General features: G+C 34.0%; 1 long non-coding RNA gene across 1 annotated transcript in view; it reads right to left on the reverse strand.

Moving 5' to 3' along the window:
- The window catches only part of LOC114707281, a 663,922-nt gene that overhangs the window by 367,432 nt on the left and 279,032 nt on the right, over positions 1-17,458 (reverse strand). The window contains exon 2 of the long non-coding RNA XR_005089435.1: positions 15,251-15,361. This is a non-coding gene — a long non-coding RNA (uncharacterized LOC114707281). The remainder of the gene's footprint in view (positions 1-15,250; positions 15,362-17,458) is intronic.

Consider the following 17,458-nt stretch of genomic DNA (forward strand, 5'->3'; position numbering starts at 1 on the left):
AAAATGAGTCCTGTTGACATGACAATCAACAACAATCTTACGTTTTTTTTTTTTCTTTAAGTTTTTGACTTTTGACCCTTTTTAATGAAAATGTTTCTTTTTCCTCATATGCTATATTCTGTTACAACTTTCCCTTTCTTTACTCCTCTCAGTTCCACCTGCCTCCCGTCTGGACTCACTTTAAAATCAAGTGCTCTTAAACAGTGAGTCATTCCTTTTTTCATTCTAATTATAAAAGAGCAGGCTTCTAAGTGATAACAAACTATAACAAAATGAAATGTAATACAATAAAACCACATCAAACTTGTACAAGGCAAATGAACAGAAGGAAAAGAGCTCAAGAGAAGGCATAAGAAACAGAAACCTAGCTGTCCATTCACTTCGGAGGCCCATGAAAACTACTAAACTGAAATGTATAATATACATGCATAGGACCTGGTGGTGACCCAGGCAGGCCCTGTCTTTGCTGTTTTAGTCTCTGTAAGTTCATATGATTTTCTCAGCTGATTTCAAGGACATTGTTCTCTTAATCTACTCTATCTCCTCTGGCTCTTACACTCTTCCTTCTTCCTTTTCTATGGGGTTTTCATGGGTTTTGAATAAATATACAAAAACAAAGGAAGAGGACAAAGTTATGAAAAGTCTGTAAAAAGATAGGACAAGAAATAATATTTTTACTGAGCTAGGTTAGATTGTGTGCTGGAAAATATATCTTGTTGATAACCCATGGCACCTATTGATATGAACTTTCTTTGAAAACAATTCTTCAGAGAAACACTTAAGGAGATGTCTTAAACCCTTAGCCATCAGGAAAATGAAAATCAAAACATCTCTGAGACTCCATCTTACACATGTTAGAATAGTTAAGATCAAAACAAAAACAACAGCTCATGCTAGAGAGGATGTGGAACAAGGGGAACACTCCTCCATTGCTGGTGGGAGTGCAAACTTGTACAACCACTTTGGAAGTCAGTGTTGTGATTTCTGAGAAAACTCAAATCAATTATCACAAGACCCAGCTCTACCACTCTCGGGCATATACCGAAATAATGCTCATTCATACCAAAAGGAACCTTATTTCAGATGTTCTGGACTTCTCAACTATAGGAAAATGGATTAGATTTTCAGGTACCTCCTTCCTGCTCTGTTGTCATGATAAGTGCAGGAAATGATATTCAATAAAACTTCTCATGAACACTCTTTGAGAATCAGTTAGCTTTAAGACCATAGAGGCAAGGAGTTGTACAGTCATGAAATTCTTTTCAGTTTTTTTTCATAAACTGTTGGTTTTTAACATATATATAAAAATAATATGAGCAAATGAGCAAGAACAAGATTTATGCCACTCAAAATTAAAAAAAAAAGGAAAGTTTCCCATTAAATTATCCAGTGACTATAGTGGTCTTCAGTGATGAAAGAATGTGGGCTATATGCATGCTTTGATTTCTTCTCCTGCTCTCTCTCCCCACCCCTCTCTGCCTTCTCTCCCCCTCTCTCCCCCTCTCACACACTCTAGATCTCACTCCTGCTATTGCTCTTTCTCTCTCCCCTTCCTTTTCTGTATTTTTTTTTATTGTGGTGATTGGTAACCAGGCCTAAGTATGTGCTCAATGACTTATACAAGGTCTCCATCTTTGGGACCTTCAGTTGCTAATGTTTCATAGGCTTTGCATACACTGAGCTAAAGTAACGTTTATAAGTATAGTGCATATTTAACTGCTGCAAAATCTATTGATGGACTCTTTTGCCATTTCTATCACATATAAAACATGAGTAACCGATGATTGTACTTTTATTTATATAATTGTTTTAAATTTAAACTAATATGTATATTAAAATAAACAAAATAAGGTATATTTAAGCATTTATTGTGGCTGTGAATGTTAGTACTCTTACAGTCTTTGGACTCATATGTTTTGACTGTTGAAATTTACATACATTTAAATTATTTCAATAAACTTTATTACAGATGATATCTGTATTGGACAAACTTGGCTATCATATGTTGTTTACAGTCTATGAAAAAGGAGATGGGTGTTTTATTTATCTGTTTTTATATGTGTATATATTTGTGGTGTACATGTGTTTGTGGCTGTATGTAAATGCATATGCACTTGTATATGCACAGACCAAAAGTCAATGCTAGGTATCTTCCTCAGTATCTCTCCAAATCATTTATTGTTTTAAAAATAGTTTACTATGTGACAATTTTATGAATGTACATGATGTATTTAGATGGTTTTCACCCTCATGGTGCCTCTCATTTCCCCCTAAAACTCTCTGTGGTTATGTATTTCTTCTCATCATTTGCCCTTCTTCATGATCAACTTACTTTAATCAACAATGGTTGCATAATAATGATTGAGGGATTATTAATTGGAGCTTAGACAATTTATCAATGTCTACACCACCAAAGCAAAATTATTCACCCTTCTCTGGTGCCCATCAACTATAAATAGATCCAGGTCCTCAGCAAGGCATAAGGATTTATGAGCCTAATTCAGACTTATGCTGGAATGGGGATGAGCTTAGGTCTATGTAGTTCTTTTTCAGGTAACTGAAGTTTTCATGAGTTTATGAGTTAAACAGCCATGCCATTTCCAAAAGATGGCATTTCATAGTAATTCTCCTCACTGAACACTCTCTGAACCTTGATGAAGTATTATAGATGTTCCATTAGAGTTGAGCATTCAACAGTCACTTATTCTAAGCACATTCACCAGTTACAAGTCTGAATTATCCCCATATAGTTCACTGACCACAGCAAAGTATAAAAAAAATCCTTCTCTGACCAAGGCTTATGGAAGCACTAATGTATGGGTGTAAATATATGTATTTAGAAGGTATTTGACAACCAACATGCCCATTTAATACAACAACGACGGTGAGTTTGTCGAGAAGATTCCAGAAGCACTCCCAAAAGTACTGGCTATTACCATTGCACTTGATTGCTCAAAAATCAAGCTGGAATTGTGTTGGAAAGTCCCTGCCTGTTTGCTTTCATCATGTTGGGAAATGTTTGCAGGGCACTGGGAGAGAAAAGTCATTAATAGTTTTAATCAAAATTAAACCCTATGTGATACAATATCCACACACTATCAGGCAGCCTATACCCATTAGTCAAATATTGTCATTGTGGTTATGGGAGTAATCAACCAGTATCTTATGCATGCAAGGCCAAATGCACAGGATGGAATTCATGCCTGTAATGTAACCTTGGTCCATCGCCCACAGTTGGGATGGCTATAAGCACCTTGATTTTTAAGACCAAATCCTTCACTCAATCTACTGTCATACACAGCTAGGCTAGATTGGCTGGCTTCCTTCTGTCCTATCATTTCCCTCCCCAGTGCTCAGATTACAGACGTGCCTGCATGTGTTCTGTGTCATGTGGATGATGTGTATCCAAATGCAGGCCCTCATTTTTACAGGCAATTACTAATTGATCCAGAGTCTCCAGCACAAAACAGTTTATCTTTATTAGTCTAACACAAACAATATGACCTAGATCCTAGGAATTTTTATTGCCTTACAGACTTGAACAATCTCATTTAAATTTTTGAAACAGAAAATATAAAAATAAAGAAATGCCATAAAATCAATATGATTAAAATAATCTAGAGATGGAAAATGTTTAATGAATGATTTCTTTTCTAACATAATACAACTAAGAATTGATGGAGACTGTATTGGATCTCCATTACCTTCTAGAGCCTTTATTATAAATAAATGTTGCATATAAAATATTTTGTAAATATATAATCAAAGAATATACTTTTTTCTAGTTTCAAAAATGAAGTATTACAAAAGAATTATGGTACTATACACTATTATCTTAATAGTCTCATTTCAAATCTACTTATCACTTGTAAAACAAGATTAAATCATATGTCTGTGTTATGCCAGAGTGGAAGGGTTTATAATGCATAGTAGGCCACGAATAAATACACATTTGGAAAAAGAAACACAAAACTGAGTTTAGGACCAATAAAGCTATAGGTAGACAAAAGGAGAAAAGAAAATCAAAGAGATTGCAAATGTAACCAGCAGAGAAAAATGTAGAAAGTTGACAGAGTTTTGCCAGGAAACAGCTTGTGACTTTCAAAATAATTTTTGCTGAAAGTTGAGATCAAATATTCTGTTGAAACAACTTCCTAGAAACATCCTAGTGGTTTTTTCCACACTGAACAATTTTCATGTCTTTCTGTAGATTAGAGAGTTATTACAGGCATTGAACATGGCTTATGTTAAAAATAGAGCAAAGTCTGTTTCTAAGACTTTATCCACTATAGTGTGTGTTTCAGTATTATCTATTCATGGTGGACCAGTATAACACATTTGTCTATTTTTTCAAAATGTATTTATTTTATGAAAGGCTCTAAATAGCTATGTTTAATATGGAAGAACAGTTAAATTATTATATTTTATAACTTCTCTTACTCAGAGAATTTCTTCCTTTTAAACATTTCTAAGTTCTTCAAACCCAGTTTTTCAGGCTTTTTAATGTGTGTGTGTGTGTGTGTGTGTGTGTGTGTGTGTGTGTGTGTGTGCATATAAACATATACTTACATAAAACTCATGTAAGATAAGTATATAAATCATGCAAACATAAGTTTGTATCCACATATAAACTTACATTCATCAATTTAACATTTTGATAAATAATTTCCATTTCAGCCATATTTTATCCTTATAGATACTGAAAGAAACACATTACTTTAGCATGAAAGAAGATAAAGTAGAAAGGGGGAGATTTTATGGTTTTAGATAAATATCATGGTTAGATGCCAGGCTCTGCTCACTACCCATGGGAGGCCTTACCTTCTTGTAGGAGGGAATGGGGGGGGGTGGTTTGTGAGGAGGCTGCAGGGGAGGGAGGAGGGGAGAGGGAGATCTGTGATTGGTATGTAAAATGAATAAAAAATTTCTGAAAAAAATATCATGTTTAAAGTTGTGGGGAAAATTAAAGGCTCACAGTCTGATAGATAAATAATTCTTGGAACTCATTGAGAATGAATGCATCATTCAGGTATTTTTGTTACTCTTGTCCTGTTCTATTTTATTTCATGACATTTTGTTATGATTAGCGGAAAAAAGAAAGAAAACTGTTTCTAAATGCTCATGGAATCAATATTTTTTTTTCTTAAGAAAATGGATGCATGTTGTGACCTCAGGTTGAGGAAGATTATCTTTGAATTCTCATTTCTAGGAGATGTCTTGAATCTAAAGTCCTTAAATAGTTCTCACTTTCTATGCAAATTTTGAGTGGGGGGCATATGACAGAAATGTATAAGAAATGTTAGGAATAAAACAATTTAGAATTAGTTTAAATATGATTCTCTTCTTTCTCTTTCAGGAGAAACCATGGCAAAATCTTTCTTCTAGAAACAAAAGTTAATGTTGAAATATGAACTGGAATCATGGGTTATTCATATAGGTGACAAAAATGCACTTTGGAAGTTTTCTGAATATGCAGATTAATAGATAAGTTTATTCACAGAATACTTAAATTTTGGCAAGCTTTAAAGCTAGGGCAAATCTCAGCAGCATCTAATACTGAGGTATTTCCAGGTTATCTTAAAATATTATGAGGTTTCTCTGCAAAATATAAACCATAGAAGATACCCACAATGCTTTAAGACCCACACTGTTCTTTGGCTTTATGTCAACTTGCATTTTAATGCACCCAGCAGTTTACAACAGCTCTGGCCCAGAAAGATGTTCAGCATATAAAAATTACCACAAAAGCTATTTGGCCTTAAACAAGCCCAACGGGTCAATACTTATCTGATACAACTTTTCTTGTAACATCTGAATCTTTCTACTTAATTAGCTGGATGCCCTGAATGTTTTTTAAATTGTACACATTTTGAAACTATTTTCCTACAGAGAATATAAACTTGGGCCACGGGAACCAAATGAAATGTTATATGAGTCAGAATCTGAATAGCTACTGTGGGGGAAAACATACCCACTTTAAACTTGAGTCTTTTTACTTGACTTCTGGATGTCCCTATGACAGAAATAAGGCTAAACATTTTCATGAAATGGTACTAATGTACTGATAATTTGTCTGATGAGATCTTTTAGGATATGCCTCAATTCACAACAGTTGCTCTGTCCTGTGCAGGAATAATAGCATAGGCTTCTGGAAATCAGGCCCTCTAGGACATGTAACAAATATTATTATTCTGTGTATTAATCATTAATTAATTAATTAAGTTAATGTTGAAATATGAACTGGAATCATGAGTTATTCATATAGGTGACAAACGTGCACTTTGGAAGTTTTCTGAGTATGCAGATTAATAGATAAGTTTATTCATAGAATACTTAAATTTCAGCAAGCATTAAAGCTAGGGCAAATTATTTAAATTAATTAAATAATTAATTAACACTTTGGGGAAAGAATTTTTCCACATTTTACAGTTTTCCAAATAGCTTTATGGTATTTTAAAGACTGTGGATTAAAAAATCAAACACTGAATTTACAAATTAAACACAAAAGCTGAATAACATATCAATCCACCATAGACTAAAGGGACACAATCTGTATAAAAATAAAACATATTAGACATTGTGAGTTTTAATCTAAAAGTCACTCTTGATTATTTAAAACTATGCAGAGGTCAACTGCAGAAGATAAACTGAGTTACTAATACTTTGATATCACATATGATATTTTAAAACAAGGATTAGAATTGTGTGTTTTGTTTTGTTTTGTTTTGTTTTTAATAGAATGATGAATAACGACTTACGAATGAAATCAAGGACATTCAGTAATCTAGGAAATTTTTCTATTGAGCAATCCACCACGTCCACTTCAAACCTCTTATGCTTCCTAGCTACTTATCATTTACTTAGCTTAAATACAGGTGAACTGAAGCCCAGATTATTATTATTTTTTTAATGATGACAGACATAATGTTTCTGTCAAACATATTGAAACACTGTGAGGCTCTATATGGCTGCTTTAGTCAATCAATACAGAAAATACGAAATCAGTTTCTTTCCGAATTTACTCATAGAAAGGAAAAAAGAATATCAATATCAATGATAAATTCATGTAGTTGGAAAACACATCACTTTTGATCTTTGACAATCATAAAATCAATGCAGCATATAAAAAGACACACACCAATACCACTGTTTGTCAGAGTGTTGTGTAGTCTCAGTCTTCTGACCCACAAATAAGTGTGGATTGAACCAAAATTAAGCCTGTGAGACATGACTTTTATGATCTGGATGGGCTTTAGCTTGAAAAGTAACATAACTGGCCCCAGTATGTTAAGAAAAACAAAACAAAACAAAACAAAACTAGTAACAAACAAAAAAGGAATTTTCGGGAGCATAGGAGGAAGTTGGCAGCAGACAATAGAGTGTGGGAGAAAATGATCAGGATGCATAGCATTTGTATGGAACTGTGAAAAAACTAACTTTATGTATAAAATTTATTCCAGGAAAAAACAAACATGTTTTCTCCAACTAAAATAATTCAGGTAGTCTTTTGTCTAATACCCCATAATATATCAGGACATTATAAAATAGTCTAAAGTGTAAATGGACCTGCAGTTAGGTATTATTTTGTTATAATAGCTTGATTCCCTTCCAAGGTTTTATGAAGCAAACATGAGGAGTGTCTGTGTAACAAAGACAAACTGCTTTTCCACTGCGCATCCCTCCATCAAATGTTTAATATATCAGATTGGTAAAAGTCAGAATGCTTACTACTCTGTCCTGCCAATATCAAATGCCGGGAATTATCACCAATTCCTTGAGCTGTGTGAAGTAGGGTGACTGTTGTCCAAAGGTGAAAGGTATACCTCACAAATATCAGAATAAAATGATCCTTTGGAACAAAGTTTCAAAAATCATTAGAAAATCAGCTCGGTCTTCTAAGATGATTTTTGATCCTTTGCCAAATCCGTTATGTTAAGTGTAAGTTGATCCTTACTATTGTCCATTAGGTAGTCCTCAGACTACAAGACATTTTTTGTTTGTATTAAATGAAACATTTTTTTCATTGTATCATCTTAGTATGTTAATATTGAAGTCAACATCTAATATTTACTGCTTTTAACTGTCTAAACCAATATCTCTATTGTTTTTGTTTAATATTAAATAAAATTATTTAATGTGGAAGGTTAATATCATATCACTTTAAACATTATTTTCCAAATTAACAAAAACCCAGGAAGTCTCAGAAAACATATAACAAACATGTTTTCAATTCTATCCATATTAATGAATTTTCTAGAAAAGAGAAACTAAATTTTGGCCACCAACAGAATGATACATTCACCCTATTTAATATAAATGTTCCCATGAATACCTGTGCATGCACATTGTGGAGGATTGCTAACACTGAATTACACTGTATTAAAATATGCATACATAAGTACACTATTTTAGTAGCATGTTGCTTTCTATTTTCATTGACTCAGGTTATAATGTAAAGAAAATCATTCTATATGTCTTTAAATTTAGTTTAGAAGTCTCATCCTCGAGAATATGAAAGTCATTGTATGTATGCACTTGTAGGAGCACATACCACTGGAATAGAATGTTCCAAAGCAATCTTCAGTTGAATAAAGGGAAGTAAAGATGCCTATGTCTTCTGCAAACTCAGCTTTCCATTTTCCCCAGAAATATTTTTTGGGGAAAGTGGGTAAGTAGCTGTTCAGTAATTTTTAAAGCCTACATAACCAAATATCCAGAACCACATTTGACACACACTACTATGACAAACTCCCATTCTTTCATTTGCAAAAGAAACTGCTTTGGCACTGTTTAACATTAACAGAGTTAATTTTTCCTGATTTGATTCTGCCCACCTACTCCTTCAGCACTCAGTGGCAATAATGCATCATGCTTCTTTCTCAAGATGATGAGAACATGTTCTAACTTAATTGTATACAGAGTTATGTTTTGAACATACAGTAAAATCGCTTATTTTTTCTGTGTAAAACAGAGATGGGTCGCAAAGTTACAGAAATTCTATTTAACAATTAGATTTCAAGGTTATCAAACATACACAGTTGCAAGCAAGCACACTCATACCTCTCCCACGTTCAGGAAGAAGAGAGATTCTCTCAGAAAGTACAGTCACACTGGTCCAATAATAGAAAATGTCATTTGCTTTTATGTGATAGAAATAAATTATCTCATTGCCATTTATTTTCTAAAATGTCAATGAAGGTGAAGAACCTTTTTAATCCTTGAAATATTTAAAAGCTATTCTAGTAAAGGTATCAGCTTTAAATGACTTCATATTAGGTTATAGAACTAAGAAATATTCACATTATACATGATCCTTAACCAAAATTATTTCATCTTATCCTATAAAATTGATGTAATTATTTCCAAATCAAAGATGAATAACTGAAAGTTAGCGGAGCTTTGTTTAATTACCCACCTTATTAACAATACTAGGTGATGGGATGGAGGAAGGAGTACCACTCTGGCTGTGGAATTCATTGCATATGTTCCATGAGCAAAGGTGGGAAGAAGCACAGAGGGAAAAAAGCTTGGCAAAGCAGAGTTCAATCCTGTAGCTGCCTCTGCACAACTGTGGGTACAGCAGCTGCATTTGAGCAATATGTTGAGGACCTATGTCTCAGGATCCTAACATTCAAAATATCTAGTTATATTTTTAAAATAGCAAATTATACCTGTGTCTTAATGCTGTGATGGAACACCATGACCTAAAGCAAGTTGGGGAAGGAACTGTTTTATTTGGTTATTCCACATCACTATCCATCATAGAAGGAAGTCAGGACAGAAACTCAAAGAGGGCTGGAACCTGAAAGAAGGAGCCCATGGAGGAGTGCTGATTACTGTCTAGCGGTTTGTGGCTTTCTCAGCCAGCTTTCTTATAGAACCCACAACCAACAGCCCAGGGGTAACACCACCCACCATGGGCTGGGCCTTCCCCCATCAATAATTGAGGAAAAGCCCCATAGGCTTGCATACAGACTAATCTTATGAAAGCATTTTCTTACTTGGGATTCCTTCTTGTCAGAAGAATCTAAATTTTGTCAAGTTGACATAAAACTTGCCAGCACAGCTGATAATGTAGGAAGGAGTTAATGCTGCTTATATAATCTTCCACTTTTCTAGTGGAGTTCTACTATATAAATATCATTTTATAAAATAATGTGTAATATGGGAGACTCCATATATCATAATGTATATATTTATTTATCATCTACTTGTAATAATTTATAACTTGTATGTTTAACAATTTTGTGGGTTGGATATAAAAATTAAGTATAGTATCATATTATAGATGGAATTTTCAAACCATTGACATTACAGATCTACTTATATCTATCTATATCTCTATCTATATTTATGTCTATCCATATCTATCTGTCATCTGTCCATCTTTCTAACATCTGACTATATATCTATCCTATTTATCCACTTCATCATAATAACACTGAAATTTATCTCCTCTATAACTATCTCTGAATATAACAGTTTTAGTGAAATGAAACTGGCTTAGCTTTTGTTAGCATCTGTTCACTGTGGTGAGTATATATGGGAATTGGTAACATTAGCACATGAATTTGGTAGTACAAGCATTACTGGAACAACTTAATTACTGAAAATATCACATTATAGAAAATGAACATAATATTAGAACAGAGTATTTATGAGATAGTAATTACTGTTTAGAATAATCTGGCAAATCATGTTTGAATGAACAATAAATTGTTTACTTATGAACTTGTTAATGTTCACCTAGACTATTTAGTCTCATTAAGTCAAATTATAAACACAGACATCCTGTGACTAGCTAGAATAAAACTGAGTTACCCAAAACCCATTCTTGAAAATGTACTTTTCAAATTTAATTAAAAAATACATTTTCACATTTATGTATTAACCTAAAAATGAGCATAGTCCTCTTTATATTGAATACTAAATATCATTAAATACTCTTTATATTGAATACTAAATATCAATAAATATTCCATGTAAAACTTTCCAAATATTATCACTCACATCTCACTAATTTTTAAATGAATTATTAATCTTTTCTTAGAAATTTTCATGCTTATGCAGTCTCTTCCTGAATTTCATGCGTTCTCTCTCTCTCTCTCTCTCTCCTTCTCTTAACTTGTTTGGGTTCAGTTATAGCTTCAGGTATGTTTACAAAAGGTCAAAGGGGAATAATGGAAAAAGAATGTTTAAATTAGGTTTATGGATGGAAAGATTACACAATACAAAAATTGGTAAATAACATAAAAGAACTTTGAAAAACAATCATACGGAAATCTGGTACTACAGAAGCCTATTAACACACACACACACACACACACACACACACACACACACCAACCAATCTGTGAGTATAACTCTCAATATATCAGTGTCACACGGACATAAACCTAGCCAACAAAGCCTGATAAGGCAGGAAGGAATTAACATTGTTTATAAAATCTTCCACTTTTGTCACAAACTTCAAGGATCACTGCAGACAAATATCATAAGATTTTAAGGGTCAAATGTGGTTGGAAAATACAAAGACATGATGTTTTATAGATGGCAGCATGGCAGATACACATGAGAATATCAGCAGGTGTGGCAGAAAAATAGTCTAACATGGAGAAGGGTGATATGCACAAATATCACACACCTCACTGAAGAGGTATTGATAACTCTTGGGAGAGAGAGAGGATGAATTACCAGGCATTGGTTTTCTCTTATAGAGCAGGTTTTAAATATAACAAGCAATAGTTTGTTATTCCTATGATGTTTGTGCCAGTATTGCAGCAAAGAACTTTTCTTTCCAGGTTGGTCATTTCTGTAGCTCTTATTGGGTAAGACTGACAATTACATTTACCCTCTGTTATTATGCCAGGCACCTTACGGCACTATGAAAGCTATGTAGATGTATCCAACTGTCTTATTAAATAAGAACACAGAACCAATGTAAAAGAGAAAGCCAAGAGGTCAGAGCTCAGAGCTAAAACCTTACCCTTACTCCTGCGGTGTTCCTACCTCTCCGAAAGAGAGCTACTTTCTGTGTGTTTGTCTTTAATATAGTCTTTCTGTTCTGCCTTTTCATTGGTTGTAAACCCAAACACATGACTGCCTCGTCATTGCCTGTAAGTACAGCCCTCCAGGTCTTAAAGGCATATGTCTCCAATGCTGGCTGTATCCCTGAACACACAGAGATCTACCTAGTTCTGTCTACCAAGTGCTGGGATTAAAGGCATGCACCACCATGCCAAGCTCTTGCTATGGCTCTAAAAGATCTGACCCCCGGGCGACTTTATTTATTAACATACAATCAAAATCACATTTCAGTACAAATAGAATACTACCACAAAGCTAGGCAGGAGAGACGGAGTTTTTCAGTATCAACTTGATATTTTAGTAATCTCTCTCTTAAGTGTGTGATGTCTTCAGTATTATGGTCTTCTTGTCAAGGTATGAAAGTATAAAGTTCTGAGAGAATCCACAGCAACAGATTCCTAATGAGACTCAGTTGGTATGGTAGCCCATCTCTGCTATCTTCTGTAATTCAGTGTGAGTAACCTGTGTGCATGAATGTGTATACATGTGTGTGCACGTCTGCATGCATGTATGTATGCATTGTGATTTAACAATTGCTCTTTCTAAAGGCAAAGACGGTGAAAAAATATGACTATCCCAGTAAGATTTATTTTTTATATAAGCATAATGTCATATGTGAGAAAGATAGTACCTTAAGAAATTAATACTTTTTTATTCTGGTTGCACATTATTGAGATATTAGAAACATGGACTGTTAAAGCAATTCTTAATATTGAGTTCTATAATTTGGACAGGTGATAAAGCAGCTAATGATAATTTTAGAACCCTTTATATTAAAATTTAATCCAGAGCAGTGTTATTTCTTGTGGACTTCTTTCCATATAACATACATACCAAAAGTATAAAAAATGTATTGTATTCAATGCATGTACATTAATTTTGGTTAGTTCTATGCAAATTTTGTCTAACAGATTTTGATTATACTTAATTCCTCCTCCCTTTCCAACTCTGATTCGGCCCTTTTCAGTACCCACTCAACCCTATCCTATTCTTGTTTTAATCCTTCAGCACAAAGTTTTGGTCTCCAAATAATATTAAATGTGAATTCTTTCTGTGGAGTGTGGTTGACTTAACAGGGTGTACAATCTTAGGGCAGCTAACAATTGCCAATAGCTTCATGGCTTTTAGCAAGATAATGTATGTATATGATTGAAATGGTAGGGAAGAAAGAGAGATGGCCTTGATGAAACTATGTAAGCTCATGAGTATAGCAGAATCTTAATAGTTTTTATTAATAAAATCAAATCTGGGGCCAGGTATTGGGGTGAGTGCTGGAAGATCAGAGAAGGAGAACAAGTCACAGCTAACCTCACCTGGCCAACTTCTCACCTGATCTTGTTTCCTCAGACTGGAAGCCTCTGAGTCCTTACCCAAATGAATCTCAGCTGAACTGTGCTGCTCAAAGCCTAAAAGCCTTAACCAGCTAAAAGCTTCTAGTTTCTGGTGTTTATGCCTTATATACCTTTCTGCTTTCTGCCATCTCTCCCTGGGATTAAAGGCTCACTTTCTGAGATTAAAGGCGTGAGTCACCATGCTTGGCTGTATCCTTGGACACACAGAGATGCAGGTAGATCTCTGCCTCTGGAATGCTAGGATTAAAGGTGTGTACTACCACTGCCTATCCTCTATGTTTAATATTGTGGCTGTTCCGTTCTCTGACCCCACATAAGTTTATAAGCATGCACAATATTTTGGGGAACACAATGCCACCAAGCATGAGTTAAAGAAAAGATCCATTTGTTAAATCAGAGAATTCATTTCTCCTTTCACCCAGCATCCCCTTGAAGTCTCCATGGTTCTAAGTACTCTTTGCTGTCTGTCTTTAGTCAAACCCTCACTTTAATGGAATAATTTTCAAGCCTATTTGCTAAACGTTCATTGAATTTGCACAAAACTTTTACATTCATTTAAATTAAAATTTAAGAATTTTCATTTCTAAAATAATGATCATGGTAAATGGGTCCTAAAAATTGAAAAGGTAGAGGGAATATGAGTATTTAGTAGAGACATACAAATATTTGCAAATTAATTATCCTTTTAAAGCTGTGTATAAACCCCAAATGGGTTATATCCACACCTGATAGGCACATAAATATGGGTGCAACTGAGTAGCAGAACTGAATAAAATTGCCTCATTCAATATTTTTTTTTCATTTGAAAGACCAGAATTATCTCAAATGAAACTCTTTGGTTGGGAAGATTCTTTTGATAGTTACATCATTGTTTTCTGAAATTAATGCTTACTAAGATAATGAAGCTACAAAAGTGAAACCTGAAAGTCATAAAACCTTGTGGATTTACACTATTATAGCACATACAGTGGCCATTATTTACAATTAATTTTGAAATTAAGTTCAGAAGGTCATTTATAATTCTACATATAAACTCACATGTGAATTTTACTTCCATAAACACATTTACATGGATGGGCACAGGCACACACATATGTATATACAGAGACATGTATATATACATAGATTTAGACACATGTACATATAGATAGATATTAATTTTTTTCTTAGGAGTTTAGACACAGATGAATTCGTGGAGAGCTGCTGACATGTAGAGCTCTTTGTATACTTATTGAAGAGCAGTACAGCCTAAAGATAAGAACAACAAAGCCACACACGTTACACATTTATGTACCTTTGTATTATTTAGTGCTAAAAGGAAAATCCATATATAAACCAATTCACTCAGAGTTCTTTCCTACAGCTTTCCAATTCTGAAAATGAAAGGAAGTTAGAATGTCTGTCAATAATCTCCAAGGTGCACTTAGTGGTGTTGAGTGGGTGGCCATTCATTACATTATTGGACTGAGGAAGACTTAAGCACATGGAATAACTCACTATGGTTTCAATAGCCTTCATCTCAACCAGAGTTATAGTATTAAACATCACATAACCTCACATTCATTCGACGCCAAGTAGCTCTAGAAAACCATACTTCCAATACAAGTTTAAACACGGACAGCAGAACTTAGTGTTACTGTTTATCTTGCTACAACATAAGGCAAAAAGCATCATGAAAAAAAAATCTCAAAGCACAAAACATTTTATAACTTGTATCTCAGAGCAGCTGCTTCCTGTCTGACCACGCTATGGTCTGAAAGGATTTCTTATCTAACTCTCACCATAGCAAAGAAACAGAAAGCATCTCTTACCAGAATGGAATAATGCTTCAACCTTGCTGTTGCATTTTGTGGAGTTCTTCTTTGAAAAGACAGATCCAAAGCAGCTTTGTGTACACCACTGATCTGGCTGATCTCCAGTCCCTGTACAAAAAAACAGTGTAATTGGCTCTCAAGAAAGTGGTGTAAACATTCATCACGATGGCAGTCGCATGTTGAATCTAGTCACTGTTACCCTTGTAGACTTTTTCTAAACAGGCCAATTACATTCCTCTTTTCAGTCCCAGCTGTTTGAATTTCTCCATTCAATGCTGAGATGAATATCTTTGAAGAAAAAATGGAGTTGTGTCCTTTCCACTGTGTGGACACCTTTAGTTTCTTAAAGTGCCATCTCACACTTAATAAAAAAAAGAAAAAAAAACACATGACTTTAAATTAAAACTATATCATTCTATAAATTTATTGAGCATCTGCAGGCCTTTGTATTTTAAAACTGGAAATACAAAGGCTACTATTTATGCCTTATGGTAATGAGGTGTCAGCATTATTAAGTGTCTTTGATTGGTTATTTGATAACTGTTAAGTGAATATTCTACATCTCTCTTTTTCACAGAAGTCACATCAAATATGCTTACAACATGCCCTGGAGTCTGAATCCAGCTGTTCTGTGTTTCTAAGTCTCATTAAATATTCCACTGTTCTTTTGCCCAAACCTTCAAAGGAGCTCAGACACAATCACATCCTTTAATTTTTATGGGAGCAATAGAGAGGGTCACACAAGCTTGGCTCTTTTTCTGATTTTTAAAATTCAAATTTTATGGGAACATTAGGTGATTATAACTCTAAGTGGCATAGTCTTGTTACTAAGTGAATTTGAATGCTAGATCAAAATGTAAGCCTCAATTAAAAAAAAAACACAATTTGAAGTTGAATCATTCTTTGTGGTGATCTAAGCCATAAGCTGATCTCACAGCCACACAAGCATGTTATCTTTGTTTTCCTTCCAGAGTGTGTAAAGGCTGGTTAACAGTTAGTAGCTCTGCCACAATTGAAAAAGTTAGAACTAACTGCTTAGAAAGAGTTGTGCTATCAAGTGCATTTTTAGAGCCTTTATTTTGCTTATAAACTTTATATAAATTAAACACACATACAAGAAATCTTATGACTTTATAAATTAAGAGTGCATAACTATCTAATGGGTATAAATTATTTCAGTTCATGTTTTTTTACAAGCAAGCAAAAATTAGATAGTCTTCAAATATAAACATTTATTGCTGAATATTTAATATCTATCATTCACCAAACTGAAGACAACCCATAAGCCCTGAGGTTGAGGTTTATCATTTGTGTGTTAAACAATTATCACCAAATGTCCATAAAAGATGAGTCTTTGAAAACAATGTATGTAGCTGGGCGGTGGTGGTGCATGCCTTTAATCCCAGCATTCGGGAGGCAGAGGCAGGCAGATCTCTATGAGTTTGAGGCCAGCCTGGTCTCCAAAGCAAGTTCCAGGAAAGGCTCAAAGCTATACAGAGAAACCCTGACTCAAAAAACAAAAAACAAAAAAAAAAGAAAGAAAAAAGTAAACAATGTGTGTAAAGTACACATTTGTTTCTAGAATATTAGGGACAAATAATTGCAGAAGACACAGAATGACAGGAAAGGATGTTGCTTAAAATTTCAGATTTTTAATGATTTTACTGCAAGTTTTCTATTAATTTAAAAAGGAAAATGGGTTCAATGATAATCTGGGCTAATGATTTAAAAGTGACTCTGAGCTTATCCATATAATATTTTGAGATTAGTGTTAAGATTTATTAAGCCATTGTTTTCAACATCACATTTATTATATTCTTCCATGTAGGCATGAAATAATTTCTACAGATGTCACAGTCAGATAATGGGCTTCAACATAACTCAGCTATGATTATTTTAGTTGTCTGTATGTCTGCATCTACAGTGCCATGTTCTCACTAAATGAATGGATTAAAATAATGCAGTAAAAATAAAAGACATAGCCCTATGGTTTCATATCATATAAATAGCCTAAATCATTTTCAGTTCTAGTTATTTTATTTTGTTATGTGTGTTCGCTCTTTATTTATTTGTGTTAGTTAACTCTATAGCCTGGGTTTTTGTTTTTTAACTTTGTGACACAGCTTTTATTATTAAAATTATTCCTTGTAGATAGATTTAAGAATACCCGTAGAAATAATAGTGAATAACTGAAATTCCAGCTGC

This window comes from Peromyscus leucopus, chromosome 18, assembly GCF_004664715.2.
Source record: "Peromyscus leucopus breed LL Stock chromosome 18, UCI_PerLeu_2.1, whole genome shotgun sequence".
NCBI lineage: Eukaryota > Metazoa > Chordata > Mammalia > Rodentia > Cricetidae > Peromyscus > Peromyscus leucopus.